At 44.2% G+C, this 21,757-nt stretch overlaps 1 pseudogene; it reads left to right on the forward strand.

Moving 5' to 3' along the window:
• LOC144738377 (uncharacterized) overlaps positions 1-21,757 on the forward strand; it is a 277,849-nt pseudogene that overhangs the window by 48,376 nt on the left and 207,716 nt on the right.

The following is a 21,757-nucleotide window of genomic DNA, read 5'->3' on the forward strand; positions in this document are numbered from 1 at the left end:
TGGCAAATATGCATGTCCTGTTTACGTGACAACCCTAACTAGTTGGCTTTGTCGGGTGGTGGCGGGTTTCAACGACACATTTATATATTTAAGCGATCTAACCCAAAAAACTTTTAATATGGACATTATAATAAACCACTCTTACAAGCTAAACCATTCAGATGATTATTCAAAGTTCATGGCAGAATGTTTAATATAAAACACTCGTTTCTAGAAGCACCCCGCTCAACACGATTGTCCTTAAATATACTTATTAAACAAAGTCAGTACAGTATAAACTTGCACATCTTATTCCAAATCAAGCTCGAGATCACCAATTTTGATACTTCAGACTGTATGTCACTTTATCATCCTCTAAACTTGCAGCAGTTTAGAGGACATTAGGGGGTGAATATTAGAAAATTAACACGAAACACGGAATTATGCATGGAGATGCACATCCTTATTCAAACGGAGGTGTACAATTATGCAGTGATATGTATTATGTTGCTAGATAGGCGGATTGTTAATGTTAAAATTAACAATTGAATGCAAAGTCCATGATAGGCCAAGTCGAGAACAAAGGATTGAATGCGAGAGCGAAGATATAAGGGGCTTAAAATCAGACCTCAAGGTCATTTCGAGAGGGATTTTGCTGAGGATAGACGCTCGACTCCTCGCTCTGCAGATAACCCTTCTTCCACGAGACCCAGCCTGGCGAGCACAATTGCTTGGCGACTGGTTGGCGACTTTGTTTCGGGAGAGTTCGTGGCGATCTCTTCAGACGGGTTCCAGGGACATCGATACGTCGTGCATCAACAAGTAAGTGTCTTTGTTAATGGATAAACTGGTAATCGCGTGTGTAGTCCGACTTACGAGACGTTACTGTGTCTCGGTTAGACGTTGGTAAGAGTTTGCTTCTTGGCGATTTGAGCCAGACATCCACGCAGCTTAGAGGGTGCATTTTACTCTAAAAAACACCCGCGACTGTCACTGAAGAATCAGTCACATGGAGCAGATAACCTTTACACAGCGCCACACACACACGGGTGAGAAGCCATTCAATTGCTCTGTTTGTGTGAAGGCGTTTGCACATAAAGCATATCTTCACAGGCACCAGAAAACACACTCGGGTGAGAAGCCATTCAATTGCTCTCTTTGTGGGACGGCATTTTCACTGAAACAAAATCTTCACACTCACCAGAACACACACACGGGCGAAAAGTCGTTCAATTGTTCTGTGTGTGGGAAGGCATTTGCACAGAAATCAACTCTTCAAAATCACCAGAAAACACACACAGGTGAGAAGCCATTCAAGTGCTCTCTTTGTGGGAAGGCATTTTCACGGCAATCACGTCTTCACAGTCACCAGATAGCACACACGGGCGAAAAGCAATTCAATTGCTCTGTTTGTGTGAAGGCATTTGCCCTTAAAGCAGATCTTCACCATCACCAAAACACACACACACGGGCGAGAAGCCATTCAATTGCTCTGTGTGTGGGAAGTCATTTTCACATAAATCAAATCTTTATAGTCACCAGAAAACACACTCGGGTGAGAAGCCATTCAATTGCTCTGTGTGTTTGAAGTCATTTGCACAGAAATCAACTCTTAACACTCACCAGAAAACACACACGGGCGTGAAGCCGTTCAATTGCTCTGTGTGTGTGAAGGCATTTGCACGGAAATCACATCTTCATCGTCACCAGAAAACACACACGGGCGTGAAGCCGTTCAATTGCGCTGTGTGCGGGAAGGCATTTGCAAGGAAGTCAGATCTTCACACGGTCATCACCCCGAAACAAGCATGAGAAGATCCGCAATGATAGGGAAGTGAAATCAAAAGGTGAAAAACAAAATGCTGCATTGAGTCCTGAAAAAATCCATCTTTCGAACCATAGCATGGTGGAACCTGAGAGATGCGTGGATGTAGTGGATGTAATGAGTCCTGACGACAATTCCTCTTTCGACCCCATGCAGTTGGATCCTGCGAGATGGCTGGATGTACTGAGCCCTGACGCCAATTCCTTTTTTGACCCCATGCAGGTTGATAATGAGAAATGGCTGCTGGAGTGGCTGGATAATCAAAGTAATGAGTACTTCTGTTAAAGTCCTGGAATGTGCACGTTTGTGTCTCTGTTAGATCAATTTATTAGGTGCAATTGATTATATCAGTGATTTCCAGCACTACTCCAAGCTAGTGTAATTATTTCAACAAAACCGTTTGATTGTTCTGTGTGTTGGAAGCATTTTCACGGTCAGCAACACTTCAAAGGCATCATCAAGCAAAGAGTAAAAATGTTGTCATGAGTCCTAAACGAAATTCCTCTTTCGACCCCATGCAGTTGCATCCTGGGAGATGGCTTGATGTAGTGGAGTGGCTGGAGAGTCATATTCGTGTCTCTTATATATATCGGTGATTTATAGGACTTCAAGGGAGAGTGATGTTGTGAATGCTCTATAATGTGTTCAGATGAATGTCTTCCTTTGAAGTTCCAGAAGAGTTCACTGATTTCAGAATGACAACTATTTTATACTTCGATAGATACATAGCCTCGTCTCGTCGTTGGATCATCGGGGCTGTTAAATGTGTGCTGTTTATTGTAGAAGGTGTGCTGTCATCTTCTCACAACAATTTTATACTTTGGACGAATGGCTTCAAGCGAAAAGGACGTCAAAGGGGAAATCGACGTTTACGTGTTTGATTTTAAGAATATATTTTAACTGTTTGAGCATGCGTATTAATAAACGAGTATCAACGTGAGTTTTCTTGCAGATTAATAAAGACCTGATTTGTTTTTAAAGATGGCTGATCGTACGTTATTGCTACCATATCTTTCATAATCAACGTTTTTGGGTTTAGATCGCGTTATTTATAAATGTGTCGTAACCCTCCACCACCCGACACGGCCAATCAGTAAAAATGTGTCACGTTGACAAAAGACAAATAGTTCACTGCTTTAGCCCACCGGTGTGTTGAAGCCACAACATTTACAATTTGAGTACGACTTTTGTCAACGTGACACATTTTTACTGATTGGCCGTGTCGGGTGGTGGAGGGTTACGACACATTTATAAATAACGCGATCTAAACCCAAAAACGTTGATTATGAATAACATTGGTCGCGAAAGCCTACGTGTTATACCATATCTTTCCTTAAAAAACGACTGATGAGAAGACATACGAACACGAGTGTGCATCCAAACACGACTGTATATACAGCGGTGTGCATTCACACACGAGTGTGCATGTGTATCTACGAGTTTTAACGTTAATATACTTGCAGAACAATAAAGACCTGCTATGTTAAAGATGACTGATCGTCCCTTATTGCTACAATGTTCATAGCGAACACGTGTGGAGGCGAGTTTCAGGTGAAGCATCTCCATCACACAAGTTTACCCTTACCTGGCAGCATCGTGGCAGTCCGCTGGTCACGCTCACTACGTCACACTCACGAGCTGTAGGGGCGGGGCTCTGTCTGCTCAGTGACGCTGTTTTCATTCATTTAGCACCACGAGCGGGGAGTCTCATCCCTGTAGTTCCCTGTTGTGTTGGCGCATTCCTACCACATTGCCCCTATATTCTTTGTACGACAAAATATAAAAATAATTTGTTTGTTCCAATACATAATCACACACGAGTACACATATACACCCCATGTCCACACACCCACACACGAGTGGACATACACAGCGCTGTCGAAACATTCACGAATGTGCATACACACTGCTTCATACATACACACGGGTGCACATGCATACAAGTGCGCATACACACACGAGTGTACACATTGAAGTCATGGGCTTCGTTTATTTGCATGAAGTCTTTTTCACGTTCATACTTCCATTTGCTTGCCATTGCTACGGCACACTGGTTCGGATTATTCTTCCCATTTATGAAATCTCGCTAGAATCATTTGCATTTTCTTCATTAACTTATTTGCATTCAATTGCTATTCACGGTACTAAAGCTCCTCATATCTAGCAACATACCTAAGCTCATGTGGCCATTGTGCTTAAGCCTAAGTAGGAATATGCTGAATCATCGATCGCTTCAGTTTGAATAGGGATGGGCATCTCCTTGAATAAGTATGTGCATGTTGTTAGTTTGCACATTTACAATGGCCTGTAAACTGTGATCAATTTATCGGCTTTATCTGTGAAAATAAATATAAAATGTTGCAATGCTGATGGAGATATACTAAGAGGTGCATGCTTTATAGCGCGGTGACTTGATTTTATGGATATTTTTAAGGACTCTTGTTGATGGTGTGTCTAAACAACGAGGGTTATTTGTTATATTCGATCAATTAAAATGGTTACAATTGCTCTGGATACCCATCTGGATGGTATAGTTTGTAAGTGTTGTTTATTATTATAACCATTATCAGTCTATAGCAGTGTGTATTTACACTGATGTGTATGTACAGTGATGTGTGTGTTTTTATTTACTACGTGTTCTCACGGTAAGTGCATTGAATGTGGAGGGGTTACCAGCCCCTCGCAACAGTCCGGAGACCTCGTGGGCCTCTGTGATGTCTATGAGCCTTCCCTCTCGGACATTGCTCACATTGACCACAGCGTTACCGATCTTTACCGCTGATGAGGTAGTGGGTTGTTTTTACATAACTTTACTCGTGGGCAGCGGAATGCCAAACAACAGGAAGAGTGGCTCTTCTTCTGAACAAAATAATGAAGGAGCATGGGATCGTGGCGGTGAGCTGTAGGAAGCTGTATGCCCCACGCGTGGAATGGTGATTGTTCCTGCCTGCACTGAAGGTGAACATCAGTGTAGGAATGCAGGCAAGGCTGATTAGTCATATGCCTTTCATAATATCCCATATTAGAACCATACTGCTCGAATGAATACGAACTGCGGGCTGCGGGATTTGAATTGCATTATAATCACTCCTATCACATTGTGGTCGTTATTAGATTCACACAATCCACTGCTGGATCTGCCTCCTCAATGGATTCGAGAGTAGGATGGCGACAGCGCCGCAGCTGGCTGCAGTCCCGGATCGCTCTCACAATTTATCAACCGTAACTACACCTCGTACCTTACCCACTTCTTTACTCACCACCGCTCTTCTTACTTTCATCTTCCATCATATAATTTATTTTATTATTTTCATTATTACTTTGGCGTCGCCCGAGTTTTGGGTGGCGGCAGATCCCTGCACCCAACCCCGCCAGCCTCCGTGTTCACTGCACACGCCCCGCGGCGCTACAACAGCTGACAAATGCCGGCTGCTGCAGTGTCACACAACCCGCTTAAACTGCCGAATCGCACAGAAGATTGTATGATAATAAATAGTATAAACGTGTAATGTTTAATATAATGTATGAGGTAATATATAGTATCGTAATTGTATAGTGAATATACAGCAGTGTGGTATACAGTAGGGTGGGTAGAATAATACATAGTGTAATATTATAATGTATAGTCTAAGGTGGTGTATAGTAATACAGTATATATTTTAATGTTGGGTTTGTCTATGGCAGTATATAGTACGGGGTAGATTCGTGTGATGTAAGAGAAAAAAAGTGTAGCTGGAGGCATATTCTATTTTTTGCGACGTAAAATTGTAACGTATGAATTACTGTTAGTAGCTCAGCTTATTGGAGAGTAAATTTAGTATACTGATGATACTGATGTAGTTTATATTTTAGTTTTTTACGTGGTGGTTTAGTTACTGCAGCTTCATACTATTAACATTCCTTCCCTTTATTAATGCTAACCCTACTCCCTCCCTTTGATGCTGCTAATCCTGCATAATGCACGGGCATAATATGACTTTGAAACCCCTCGCCCACCTCCTACGCATTCCACAAGTAGTGACTAATCCCATATTTGCATTTCAACATAATACGTATGTACATCTCACTGCATAATTGTACACTTCCGTTTGAATAAGGATGTGCATCTCCATGCATAATTCCGTGCTTCGTGTTAATTTGCTATTATTGACCCCCCAATGTCCTCTAAACTGCTGCAAGTTTAGAGGATTATAAAGCGACATGCAGCCTGAAATATCAAAATTGGTGATCTCGAGCTTGATTTGGAATAAGATGTGTAAGTTTATACTGTACTGACTTTGTTTCATAAATATATTTAAGGACAATCGTGATGAGCGGGGTGCTTCTAGAAACGAGTGTTTCATATTATAATTTCTGCCATGAACTTTGAATGATCCTCTGAATGGTTTATCTTGTAAGCGTGGTTTATTATCATGTCCATATTAAAGTTTTTTTGGGTTAGATTGCTTAAATATATAAATGTGTCGTTGAAACCCGCCACCACCCGACACAGCCAACTATTAAGGATTGTCACGTAAACAGAACATGCAAATGTTTCACTAGTACAGCACACCGGTGTGTTGGAGAGCCAAGCCACAACATTTACATTCTGAGTACGACTTTTCGCCTGTAATTAAAACTAGCTTCATCAGTCGACAATCAGATTTGGGAAGTCTCACTGTTTCCTTCCTTATATAGAAGCATAGATATGTTGACCACGCAGCTGCGCTCTTGAACAATGTGGGGGGGTGGGGGAGCGTGTGATTACTGAGGCAATGTACATTAAGCGTGTGCATTATGCGAGCCCTTTGAACGTGTCTTTCCTGTCTATCGTATTTATTAAAATAGCCCTACCAACGGTAATTTCTACTGAAATACGCTTTCCTTTGTCGCCATGCATTTATTTAATGTTTTATTTTAAAGACGCATTTATATACTTCCGCGATCTAACCTAATAACCTCTATTATGGATAATATTGGTCCCGAAATCCTACGTGTTAAACTCGTGTGTATGTGTTTATATTTTGGTCGTGTTTTTTTAAGGTCATTTCATTGAATATGGAGAGGTTACCAGCGCCTCGCACCCGTCCAGAGACCTCGTGGGCCTCTGTGGTGGCTACGAGCCTTCCCTCCAGGACATTGCTCACATCCACCGCAGCGTTAACGTCCGGCACCGCCGATGAGGTAGCGGATTGTTTTTACAGAACTTTACTCGTGGCTGGGGAATGCCAAACAACAGGGGGATCTTCTTCTGAGAAAAAAACGAATCAAGGGGGCGTGGGAGAGGGGCGTAAGGTGTGGAAAGCTCTCAGCCCCAGGCTACCGTGGGGAGTGGTGGTTGCTCATGCATCCACCGAAGATGAATATCTGTCGAGGAATAAAAGCAAGGCAAATGAGTTAGATTCATTCTATGACCTCCTACATAATAATCCCATGATACTCATATGTATGGATGTCATATGTATATAGATGCGAACCTAGGGACGGAAATGCGAACTGGGGGTGAGGGATTAGAATTGCACTATAATTATTAGAATCGCAATGTGGCAGCATTAGAATTTGCTGAATGTGCAATCTCAATGAATTTGAATAGCTATTTACAGTATTTAACCACACAATCCAAATCAAAACTCGATGAGCATATTTATTGTTTCAGTTGTTAGATCTAGTAATTTGTTATTCATCATCATCACGATCAATGGGCTAAGGGTGCATAGGTGTGAACTGCACATTTTGTACTTCTGCGTTTAAGTATACCATAAACCACAACATAGGAAACACCACAACCAGATGAGCACTCGAGTGTGTACGTACACGTATGTGTGTGCATATGTATGTACAATCGTGCGTGTTCGCAGTGGAACGCAATCCTTGTGTGCATACACTGCTGTGTATGTACACTGCGTTGTATGTCTATGTACACCCTGTATATGCACACTCGTGTGTGTATGCACTCCGCTTTTTAAATGCAGCAGTGTTTGGATGCACACTCGCGTGTGTGATGCACACTCGCGTGTGCATCTCTACTCGTCCGTGTTTTTTAATGAAGGATATGGTAGCAATAACGTTTAAAAACAAATCAGGTCTGTATTGATTTGCAAGAATATTAACAGTAAAACTCGCATTAAATGTTTTTTATCAATTCGCTTGGTCAAACGGTTAACAAACTAGGAAATTTATATCACTTTCAGGAATGCAACAGTTATAAAATATTCTCAAATCAAACACGTAAATATCGATTAATCATCTTCTTGGTTCTTTCGGTAAAGTTACGTATAAGGGAAATAATACAAATAAAACATAATAAATTAATTCTCACGACGTTTCGGCCACAACGCACACAGCCGTCCTCAGGTGAAGACCAGGTCTGTCGGGGAGACAGCGTCTGAATGAAACACCACCACGCTTGGAGCGTATATTTAAGCTGGGTTGTAAGGGGAAGAGCGCCTTTACAAATCAATTTGCAAATCAAGAGGAATTTAGCATATGCAGATATGTGATTAGTACTACTTGTGAAATGCGTAGGAGGTGGGCGGGGGGTTTCAAAGTCATATTATGCCCGTGCATTTATGCAGGAATAGCAGCATCAAAGGGAGGGAATAGGGGTAGCATTAATAAAGGGAAGGAATGTTAATAGTATGTAGCTGCAGTAACTAAACAACCACGTAAAAAACTAAAGTATAAACTACATAGTATCATCAGTATACTAAATATACTCTCCAATAAGCTGAGCTACTAACAGTAAGTAATACATTACAATTCTCTGTCGCAAAAAATATAATATGCTTCCAGCTAAACTTTTTTCCCTTACATCACACGGGTCTACCCCGTTCTATATGCTGCCATCGACAAACCCAACATTAAATTATATACTTTTCAGATAATCGTCGCTGGTGTTGGCCGTGAGCATGAATTTAACGTGAGCGAGAATTGAGCTGTGCGCTAACCACTACACTACCTCAACACACGCGCGAGTGTGCATGCACAGCAATATTAACGTCAATATTTTTTTGCAGATTAATAAAAATCGGATTTTTTTGAACTATCTGAGCATCCGTTAACTCTACAATGCTTACAACAAACACGTACACACACGAGTCAAAGTCAAGCGTACTTACACAGCAGTGTAAATACACACACGCTTACAGGCAATACCATGTCGATTATCATTAAAAGTGTATGACAGCAATCGTAATAATTTGCGTGGATTCAATTAAACAAATCACCTTGATTGTTCTGTAGCGCTCATATCAACACAAGTACTTCAATATATTTATAAAACAAAGTCAGCACGGTATAAACTTGCACCTCAAAGTTCAAAATCACAATTTTAATACTTCAGTCTGCATTTCCCTGGTAACGCATTTGAACTGGCAGCATTTTGCAGCATATTGCAGGGTGAACATAGTAGCAAATGAATGCAAATTATGCGGTGAGATGAATATACGTATTCAGGCTTAAGCTCAATGGCAAGATTAGCGAATCTCTGTTGCTAGATATGCAGATTGTAAATTCTAAAAACAAAAATTTAATTTAAAGATCATGAAATACAACGTCGAAAAATTCATATTTCATCAATGCAACATCATTCCAAACGACCCCACCATTTGTGTGCTGGTGTCATTGACCCAATTCGAATGATACCTGTGACTTACAGCTTTCCACACCTTACGCCACGCTCCCACGCCCCCTTCATTCGTTTTTTGTTTATCAGAAGGAGGCACTCCCTGTTTTTTTCAATTCCCCTGCCACGAGTAAAGTTTTGCAAAAACAACCCCCTTCCTTCATTGACCGTGTCAGACGGTAACGCTGTGGTGGATGTGAGCAATGTCCCGGAGGGAAGGCTCGTAGCCCACGAGGTATTTGGACGGGTGCGAGAGGCTGGTAACCCCTCAATATTCAATGGAATTACCGTAAAAACACGTCCAAAATATTAAACACGTGCAAAATATTGAACACAAACACACTGGTGTATATACACACCGAAGGTCGTATGTTACAGACTAAAAGGTGGTTGATTGTTCTTGTTGCATTACTTTATTAAAGACCACGCTTACAAGCTAAACCATTCAGATGATTATTTAAAGTTTATGACGTAAATTATAATATAACACACTTGTTTGCTAGAAGCACCATGTTCAACACGAGTGTCCTTAAATATGTTTATTAAACAGGTTCATCACAGTATAAACTTGCACCTCTTAGTCCAAATCAAACTCGACATCTTCATTTCTATATTTCGAACTGTATGTCGTTGTTAAATCTTCTAAACCTGCAGCAGTTTACAGGACATAGCCGGGTGAATATTAGCAAATTCACAGGAAGCACTGAATTATGCATACAATTATGCAGTGAGATGCACATACATATTAAGGTTTAATAACAATGGCCAGATTAGCTAAGCTATGTTGTTTGATATGCAGTTTGTTAATGTAAAAAAAAATTAATGCAAGGTCCATGATAGGCCAAGACGAGAACAAAGGATTTGGATGCTAGAGCCGAGTTATAAGGAGCTTAAAATCAGACCTCAAGACCATTTGGAGAGGAATTTCACTGAGGAAAGACGCTCGACTCCTCGCTCTGCAGATTACCCTTCTGCTAGACCCAGCCTTGGCGAGCACGATTGCGTGGCGACTGGGAGAGTTTGTGGCGATCTCTTCAGACGGGTTACAGGGACATCGATACGCCGTGCATCAACAAGAAAGTGACTTTGTTAGTGGATACACTGGTAATCGTGTGTCGTCCGACGTACGAGACGTTACTGTGTCTCGGTTAGACGGTAGTGAGAGTTTGCTTTTTGGCGATTTGAGCCAGCCATCCACGCAGCTTAAAGGGTACCTTTAACTCTCAACAACACCCGCAACTGTTCCTCTGCTCTGAAGAATCCGTCACATGGAGCAGATAAATTCTCCACAGCGCCACGCACACACGGTTAAGAAGCCATTCAATTTCTCTGCGTGTGTGAAGGCGTTTGCACGGAAAGCATAACTTCAGCGTCACCAGAAAACACACACGGGCGAGAAGCCGTTCAATTGCTCTGTGTGTGGGAAGTCATTTTCACTGAAATCAACTCTTAACCGTCACCAGAAAACACACACGGGCGAGAAGCCGTTCAATTGCTCTGTGTGTGGGAAGTCATTTTCACGGAAATCAACTCTTAACAGTCACCATAAAACACACACGGGCGAGAAGCCGTTCAAGTGCTCTGTGTGTGGGAAGGCATTTGCAGATTTATCAACTCGTCGCAATCACCAGAAAACACACACGGGCGAGAAGCCGTTCAATTGCTCTGTGTGTGGGAAGTTATTTTCACGGAAATCAACTCTTAACAGTCACCAGAAAACACACACGGGCGAGAAGCCATTCAAGTGCTCTGTGTGTGGGAAGGCATTTTCACTGAAACAAAATCTTCAAAGTCACCAGAATACACACACGGGCGAGAAGCCATTCAAGTGCTCTGAGTGTGGGAAGTCGTTTTCACAGAAATCAACTCTTAACAGTCACCAAAAAACACACACGGGCGAGAAGCCATTCAATTGCGCTGTGTGCGGGAAGGCATTTGCAAGGAAGTCAGATCTTCACACGGTCATCACCCCGAAACAAGCATGAGAAGATCAGCAATGATAGGGAAGTGAAATCAAAAGGTGAAATACAAAGTGCTGCAATTAGTCCTGAAAAAAATGAATCTTTCGAACCTATGCAGGTGGATCCTGAGAGATGCGTTGATGTAGTGGATGTAATGAGTCCTGACGACAATTCCTATTTCGACCCCATGCGGGTTGATAATGAGAAATGGCTGCTGGAATGGCTGGATAATCAAAGTATTGAGTACTTCTGTTAAAGTCCTGGAATGTGCACGTTTGTGTCTCTGTTAGATCAATTTATAAGGTGAAATTGATTATATCAGTGATTTCCAGCACAACTCCAAGCTAATGTAATCAATTTAATAAAACCATTAGATTGCTCTGTGTGTTGGAAGCATTTTGACAGTCAGCAACACTTCACAGGAATCATCAAGCAAAGAGTACAAATGTTGTCATGAGTCCTAAACGAAATTCTTCTTTCGAGCCCATGCAGTTGCAACCTGAGAGATGGATTTATGTATTGGAGTGGCTGGAGAGTCATATTTCTGTCTCTTATATATTTTTTTCAGTGATTTCTAGGATTTCAAGCGAGAGTGATATTGTTAATGCTCTACATTGTGTTCAGATAAAAGTGTTCCTGATAAGTTCCAGAAGTGTTCACTCATTTCAGGATGACAACACTTTTATACTTCGATAGATACATTGCTTCGTCTCGTAGTTGGATCATCGGCTCTGTTAAATGTGTGGTGTTTATGGTAGAAGTTGCCATGTGTTGTCATCTTCTCACAGCTACTGATCTGGGTGTGCCGTCTTCTTCTAAGATTTGCCCATTCCTGTTATTCATTTTGTCGTAGTGTTTGTGTTGAATTCCGTGTCTTGAGTGTTGAGGTTTATTCTAGACTTCGTCACGTTAAGGTGGTGCTTTATCGTCCGATCGGATTACTTGTTGATGTGGTGTGATGCGCAGTGGTTGTGAGGTGGTTCAATTCCTGATTTTACTCTCGTGGTTAAGTGATCTTGTTGAGCTAAAGTTGGAGAGAGTCAGTGATCACAACTTTGCTCAATATTTTAAACATGTTCATTAATTTTCATCATTGTGTAATAAATTAATTCACTTCAAATAATAGGTTTAAGAGTGTGCGTGAATTGCACGTTCGTTGTTCCTGTGTTTGATGGCTTGGACTTCTGGACGAATAGCTTCAGTGGATGTCAAAGGGGAAATCGACGTTTACGTTTTTGATTTTAAGAATCTGTTTTAACTGTTTAATTCCAAATTGAGAAATAATTTGCCTAGTTCCTTGCGTGTTAATAAAGATTTCTATACGAGTATTAACGTGAGTTTTTTTGCAGCCTGTTTTTAAAGATGACTGATTGTACGTTATTGCTACCATATCCTTCCTTAAAAGACGGACGAGTAGACATACACACACACGAGTGTGCATCCAAACGCGACTGTATATACAGCGGTGTGCATTCACACACGAGTGTGCATGTGTTTCTACGAGTTTTAACGTTAATATACTTGCAGAACAATAAAGACCTGCTGTGTTAAAGATGACTGATCGTCCCTTATTGCTACAATGTTCATAGCGAACACGTGTGGAGGCGAGTTTCAGGTGAAGCATCTCCATCACACAAGTTTACCCTTACCTGGCAGCATCGTGGCAGTCCGCTGGTCACACTCACTACGTCACACTCACGAGCTGTAGGGGCGGGGCTCTGTCTGCTCAGTGGCGCTGTTTTCATTCATTTAGCACCACGAGCGGGGAGTCTCATCCCTGTAGTTCCCTGTTGTGGTGGCGCATTCCTATCACGTTGCCCCAAAATTCTTCGTACGACACGATATAAAAACAATTTGTTTGTTCCAATATGCAAAATCATACACGAGTACACATATACACTCCCATGTACACAGACCCACACACGAGTGGACATGCACAGCGCTGTAGAAAAATACACGAATGTGCACACACACTTCTTCATACATACACACACGGGCGCACATGCATACAAGTGCGCATACACACACGAGTGTACATACACAGCAGTGTAAGTACAAGGGATTGCGTTCTATTACACGAACAAATGTGCCAACAAATGATTGTACATACCTATACACACACATTCACGCATGTACATATCCACATCAACGAGTGTAAATAAACACACGAGTGGACATACACAGAAGTACAGATCCATGTACATACAAACAGTAGTATTTTTTCACGACCTCCTGTTGTTTGGAATTACCCAGCCACGAGCAGAGTTCGGAAAAAAAGAATCCGCTACCGCATCCGCGGTGCCGGACGGTAACGCTGAATGTGAGCAATGTCCTGGAGGGAAGGCTCGTAGCCACCACAGAGGCCCACGATGTCTCTGGACGGGTGCGAGGCGCTGGTAACCTCTCCAAATTCAATGCAATAATTATTTTTAAAAACATCCAAAATATTAAACACATACACACGAGTTTAACACGTAGGATTTCGGGGCCAATATCATCCATAATAGAGGTTGTTAGGTTAGATCGCTGAAGTATATAAATGTGTCTTTAAAATAAAACATTAAATAAATGCATGCCGACAAAGGGCAGCGTACTTTAATAGAGCGCAGCTGCGTGGTCAACACATGAGACTTCCCAAAGCTGACTGTCGACTGACGAGGCTAGTTTTAATTACAGGCGAAACGTCGTACTCAGATTGTAAATGTTGTGGCTTGGCTCCTCAACACACCAGTGTGCTGTACTAGTGGCAAATGTGCATGTTCTGTTTACGTGACAACCCTTACTATTTAGCTTTGTCGGGTGGTATCGGGTTTCAACGACACATTTGTATATTTAAGCGATCTAACCCAAAACACCTTTAATATGGACATTATAATAAACCACGCTTACAAGCTAAACCATTCGGATGATTATTCAAAGTTCATGGCAGAATTTTTAATATAAAACACTCGTTTTTTAGAAACACCCCGCTCAACACGATTGTCCTTAAATATATTTATAAAACAAAGTCAGTACAGTATAAACTTGCACATCTTATTCCAAATCAATCTCGAGATCACCAATTTTGATACTTCAGACTGTATGTCACTTTATCATCCTCTAAACTTGCAGCAGTTTAGAGAACATTGGGGGGTGAATATTAGCAAATTAACACGAATCATGGAATTATGCATGGAGATGCACATCCTTATTCAAACGGAAGTGTACAATTATGCAGTGAGATGTACATATGTATTATGTTGCTAGATATGCGGATTGTTAATGCAAAAAATTACAATTGAATGCAAAGTCCATGATAGACCAAGCCGAGAACAAAGGATTTTGATGCGAGAGCGAAGTTATAAGGGGCTTAAAATCAGACCTCAAGGTCATTTCGAGAGGGATTTTGCTGAGGATAGACGCTCGACTCCTCGCTCTGCAGATAACCCTTCTTCCACGAGACCCAGCCTGGCGAGCACGATTGCTTGGCGACTGCTTGGGGACTTTGCTTCGGGAGAGTTCGTGGCGATCTCTTCAGACGGGTTACAGGGACATCAATTGCTCTCTTTGTGGGAAGGCATTTGCACTGAAACACAATCTTCACACTCACCAGAACACACACGGGTGAGAAGCCGTTCAATTGCTCTGTGTGCGGGAAGGCATGTGTTGCTCTCGCTATGTATGTATCTTGTGATATCTGTCTGCTAATATGTCTGTCTATAGTTTTCGGGTTAGATATTATGTCGCTATTTCATTATACGTGATGATGATTGCTTGTGTTGCAATCGAAACGTCGTATTCTATTATTTAATTTAATTTATTATTTTATCTTTAGACGTGACTTAACCGAAAGAACCAAATAATAATTCCTGCAGTCACGAAAGTTCTAAAATTAAGATTTGCACAGAAATCAACTCTTCACACTCACCAGAACACACACACGGGCGAGAAGCCGTTCAATTGCTCTGTGTGTGGGAAGGCATTTGCACAGAAATCAACTCTTCACACTCACCAGAAAACACACACGGGCGAAAAGCCGTTCAATTGCTCTGTGTGTGGAAAGGCATTTGCAGATTCATCAACTCTTCGCAATCACCAAAAAACACACACGGGTGAGAAGCCGTTCAATTGCTCTGTGTGCGGGAAGGCATTTGCACAGAAATCAACTCTTCACACTCACCAGAACACACACACGGGCGAGAAGCCATTCAAGTGCTCTGTGTGTGGGAAGGCATTTTCACTGAAACAAAATCTTCAAAGTCACCAGAATACACACACGGGCGAGAAGCCATTCAAGTGCTCTGAGTGTGGGAAGTCATTTTCACAGAAATCAACTCTTAACAGTCACCAAAAAACACACACGGGCGAGAAGCCATTCAATTGCGCTGTGTGCGGGAAGGCATTTGCAAGGAAGTCAGATCTTCACACGGTCATCACCCCGAAACAAGCATGAGAAGATCAGCAATGATAGGGAAGTGAAATCAAAAGGTGAAATACAAAGTGCTGCAATTAGTCCTGAAAAAAATGCATCTTTCGAATCTGTGCAGGTGGATCCTGAGAGATGCGTGGATGTAATGAGTCCTGACGACAATTCCTCTTTCGACCCCATGCAGTTGGATCCTGCGAGATGGCTGGATGTACTGAGCCCTGACGCCAATTCCTTTTTTGACCCCATGCAGGTTTATAATGAGAAATGGCTGCTGGAGTGGCTGGATAATCAAAGTAATGATTACTTCTGTTAAAGTCCTGGAATGTGCACGTTTGTGTCTTTGTTAGATCAATTTATTAGGTGCAATTGATTATATCAGTGATTTCCAGCACTACTCCAAGCTAGTGTAATTATTTCAACAAAACCGTTTGAGTGTTCTGTGTGTTGGAAGCATTTTCACGGTCAGCAACACTTAAAAGGCATCATCAAGCAAAGAGTAAAAATGTTGTCATGAGTCCTAAACGAAATTCCTCTTTCGACCCCATGCAGTTGCATCCTGAGAGATGGCTTGATGTAGTGGAGTGGCTGGAGAGTCATATTCGTGTCTCTTATATATATATGTCGGTGATTTCTAGGACTTCAAGGGAGAGTGATGTTGTGAATGCTCTATAATGTGTTCAGATGAATGTCTTCCTTTGAAGTTCCAGAAGAGTTCACTGATTTCAGAATGACAACTATTTTATACTTCGATAGATACATAGCCTCGTCTCGTCGTTGGATCATCGGGGCTGTTAAATGTGTGCTGTTTATTGTAGAAGGTGTGTTGTCATCTTCTCACAACAATTTTATACTTTGGACGAATGGCTTCAAGCGAAAAGGACGTCAAAGGGGAAATCGACGTTTACGTGTTTGATTTTAAGAATATATTTTAACTGTTTGAGCATGCGTATTAATAAAGATTTCGATACGAGTATCAACGTGAGTTTTCTTGCAGATTAATAAAGACCTGATTTGTTTTTAAAGATGGCTGATCGTACGTTATTGCTACCATATCTTTCATAATCAACGTTTTTGGGTTTAGATCGCGTTATTTATAAATGTGTCGTAACCCTCCACCACCCGACACGGCCAATCAGTAAAAATGTGTCACGTTGACAAAAGACAAATAGTTCACTGCTTTAGCCCACCGGTGTGTTGAAGCCACAACATTTACAATTTGAGTACGACTTTTGTCAACGTGACACATTTTTACTGATTGGCCGTGTCGGGTGGTGGAGGGTTACGACACATTTATAAATAACGCGATCTAAACCTAAAAACGTTGATTATGAATAACATTGGTCGCGAAAGCCTACGTGTTAAACCATATCTTTCCTTAAAAAACGACTGACGAGAAGACATACGAACACGAGTGTGCATCCAAACACGACTGTATATACAGCAGTGTGCATTCACACACGAGTGTGCATGTGTATCTACGAGTTTTAACGTTAATATACTTGCAGAACAATAAAGACCTGCTATGTTAAAGATGACTGATCGTCCCTTATTGCTACAATGTTCATAGCGAACACGTGTGGAGGCGAGTTTCAGGTGAAGCATCTCCATCACACAAGTTTACCCTTACCTGGCAGCATCGTGGCAGTCCGCTGGTCACGCTCACTACGTCACACTCACGAGCTGTAGGGGCGGGGCTCTGTCTGCTCAGTGGCGCTGTTTTCATTCATTTAGCACCACGAGCGGGGAGTCTCATCCCTGTAGTTCCATGTTGTGTTGGCGCATTCCTACCACGTTGCCCCTCAATTCTTTGTACGACACAATATAAAAATAATGTGTTTGTTCCAATACATAATCATACACGAGTACACATATACACCCCCATGTACACACCCACACACGAGTGGACATACACAGCGCGGTAGAAACATACACGAATGTGCATACACACTGCTTCATACATATGTAATGTAGTAACTCGGCGGGAGACGACTTCACGGGTAGCACACTCTTTATTTTACCAAACTCGTTCACAGGTGACTAACACCCACTTAGTATCCCGGGTGACAAACACCCACTTAGCTACCCTGGCGACTAACGCCCACTGAGCTACTCGGGTGACCAACACCCACTTAGCTACTCGGCGACTAACGCCCACTGAGCTACTCGGGTGACCAACACCCACTTAGCTACTCGGCGACTAACGCCCACTGAGCTACTTGGGTGACCAACACCCACTTAGCTACCCTGGCGACTAACGCCCACTGAGCTACTCGGGTGACCAACACCCACTTAGCTACTCGGCGACTAACGCCCACTGAGCTACTCTGGACACTCCCTGCCCGGGGTGTCCGTCTTGACTGTGGGTCCCCAGCCCGACCCACGTGGGCGTCGGACCCCGGGTCCCACAGTCTCGCCTCCGAGCCACACAGGGCCCCGGTCCCTACAAGGACGGCGGGACTAGGGGTCTCGGGGCACTAGGTCTTCAACTCCGTCTTCTGGTCTTCAACTGGGTAACTCTCCCCGAGTGCTCTCGCGCGTCCCCCTTTATACCCCACCTGCGGACGTCGCTGCGAGCACCCATCCTATTTGACCAATCACTGGGCGCTGGCTACGATCCTGTTTTCCCACATCTCAGCGTGCCTCAGCACCCACGCCGCGCCGCCCCGTCATCTGTCACTCCCGGCGCGCGCGTCCACACCACGCCCACAACGCGTGCCCAACCCCGCACCCCGCGCCGCCCCGTGATCCATCACTGTCACAGTCGGCGCACGTCAACACCACCACTACACATACACACACGGGTGCACATGCATACAAGTGCGCATACACACACGAGTGTACATACACAGCAGTGTACGTACAAAAACAGTAGTATACTTTGATAGCGGAATTTTGTGATTATTTTCACAGTTTAAGCTGACGATATGAATCTTAGATGCCCCACAACACTGAAGTACGTTATGCTAATGACAGAAAAGCATGCAATTCTAATTAAGTTTCTGTTTCAACTGCAAACGCTTGGAATTATTTATTTCTTGCTACCCCTATCCCCTCCTTTTGATGCTGCTAATCCTGCATAATGCACGGGCATAAGTAGTGTAATAATTCTCCGGAGACGGATTCGGAATCGGTCCTCTTTATTTTCACTTCACGGTACACTTGCTCCCACACGCTCCGTTGCTGGCAGACAACGTAGTGGCGGCGAACTCCCACCAGCTCCCACCGCGCACGTGGCACCCGGAGCCCCGTTCGCGCGTGGCTCTCGCCCCCGTTCAGTTCCCAGTCTCTCCCTCGATCCTTCCTCTCTCTCCCTCTTAATCCCTTCGTCACGTGGTCCTCTCCAGCCAATCCTCCATGGGCAATCTCGACCGTTCTCGATGGTTCCCTGTCAATCCCGGGACCACGCCTCTTACCCGGATCCCCATTGGCTGGGGCCCCAAATGGCTGGGCCAATCACTCCTGATGACATGCCGTGATCACGCCGGCCCCACACTCCCTATCTCGACCCTTATTGGCTACAAGCAGGACCGGCAAGCCAATCCCCCACGTGAACCCACGATAGCTGTTATTACATCACCCTCTCCCCCCGGTGAAAAAAAATAGCCGTCTCGGCTGGGAAAGGGTGATAAACCAATTCCGAAACTTATTATTAGGGCACCAAGGTGCGTTTAACAATATGAGGGTGAACCGGCGTCCCTGCGCCTACAACATTTAAAAAGTCACCCATACAACAAAATCACGACATACATTAGGGCGCCCCTGCAGCGCAGTAACAACAGGGAATTAAACGAACGATCAAACGTTAACGAAACGGGAGAGATTTCGACCGCGTACGTGACGCGGGACCCCCTCCGCTTCCAGCGCCTGATCCCCTTGCTTCCGGATGGACAGGAGGTGGTAGGCTTGAAGAAGAAGTAGGTTGTGGATGCTTGGTCACGCCCAGGTCAGGTCTCATTGGAGGGGGGGCGGCTGGGGCCACCTCAGCCCTCAGAACCTGTTCATCTGTAGGAGGCACAACACAGTCCCCCTTGGGATCAATGGGTGTGGCAAGCGGCGTGGTCGGCTCGACGGAACCCGGCAGGTCAACTAATGGGGATGAAGGGCCGACACGCGCGTCAACATAGGGTTTAAGCCGTGAGGAGTGGACATACCACCGCCGATTTTCATACTGAACACGGATACTCTGCAAGTTCCGAACATCTATTAGTGTTACAGGCCCTCGCCACGGCCTGTGCAGTTTGGGGGATGTGCCCGCCGGTACCTGGGGGCAGTGGAGCCACGCCCGGTCCCCCACTGACCAAGACATGTGAGTATGCGATCGACGCGCATAACGTTCGTTCCTTGCCTGAGCACGGGCTGTCGCACACCGGGCAGCCTCTCGCGCCTCCGTCACTCGTTCAAGCGAGTCACGCACGTGGTCAGGCAAGGAACGGGACGGTCGTTTGCTTGGCTCACCCAATTGCACGTCGATGGGTGGAACATTTTCACGGCCATACATCAAAAAGAATGGTGAGTATCCCGTGGATGTGTGTGGAACCATGCGGTAAGCCGCTAAGACGCCTGGTATGTGCAGGTCCCAATCGGTTTGCTTTTCACTGACCGTGTGACAAAGCATAGCCGAGAGGGTGCGGTTGAATCGTTCCACCATACCATCTGTTTGTGGGTGGTAAGGAGAAGTGCGAATTTTCTTCGTACCCAACGCGTCACAAACTTCCTTAAGCAATTTGGAAGAGAAATTCCGCCCCTGATCTGTGAGCAGCCTTTCAGGTGCCCCCTTGTCCATGACATACCCGTTCAAGAAAGCGTCGGTAATGGATGCTGCCGTCTGGTCGGGTAGGGGCCAGGCCATCGGCCATCGAGAAAAATATTCCACCCCGACGAGAAGGTATTTATTGCCCCTCGCCGACGGGGGAAACGGGCCCAGAATATCGAGAGCGACCAATTCGTTAATGCGGGACACCTCAATGGAATGTAACGGTGGTACATAGGGGTTCCGAGGCGGCTTCCTCTTTGCACAGTCCTGGCATGAGCGAATAAAGTCATTGACGTCTGTTATCATACCGGCCCAAAAGAAATCCTTCTGCAGTGCGGCCAAAGTCTTTTGGACGCCGAGGTGCATCAATTTATCAGCGTGCAAAGCACGAAGCAGGTCGTAGCGAAGTGAAGTAGGCACCACCAAGCGTGGTCGATCAGACAACCCGTCAGTACACATTAACAATCCCGACTTGCCTCGGAACATCTGCCATTTCCAACCCGCCAATCGAGATTTTTGTTTCCCTATCAATTTCCGTAGTGGAGACAGCGAGGCATCAGCCTCCTGCTCACGTAGCCAAACCGCGTGCGGTAACCATAAGATATCATCCGTGTCCACCGACCCTTGCTGGTCGTCCTCCTTCGCTTCCGCCCCCGCATCCTCATCCGCTATCGCCCCCATAACCGGACAAGGCGAAGCGGCCGGTGCCGCACAGCGGTGCGTGCCCGTCAGGCAAGTGCACGGAGGAAGGGGCGGCAGCCTTGAGAGCGCGTCAGCGTTCGCATGACGGGCCCCCTTTCTGTATGTAATATTAAAGGAAAATTCTTGTAACGATTCCAGCCACCTGGCCAATTGGCCTGACGGTTGATCTAATTTCAAGGAGTATTGTAAAGCCGCATGATCTGAGCGAACTAGGAATTTCCGTCCATACAGGTACGGCCGGTACAAACGGACAAAGTGAACAATTGCCAAAAGTTCCCGTCTTGTCACACAATAGCGTGTTTCCGCAGGGGACAAAACCCGGCTGCCGTACGCCACTACTCGCTCTACCCCGTCCTTACGTTGCGACAAAACGGCCCCAATGCCGATATCACTAGCGTCCGTATCGAGGATGAACGGCTGTGAGAAATCTGGGTAATCCAGCGTTGGCGCCGTGGCGAGGTGGTTCCGAAGTGCCATAAAAGATTTTTCCTCTTCCGCTCCCCATTGAAACCTTTGATTTTTGCCA

Source organism: Lampetra planeri, chromosome 82 (assembly GCF_965212315.1).
Source record: "Lampetra planeri chromosome 82, kcLamPlan1.2.h2, whole genome shotgun sequence".
NCBI lineage: Eukaryota > Metazoa > Chordata > Hyperoartia > Petromyzontiformes > Petromyzontidae > Lampetra > Lampetra planeri.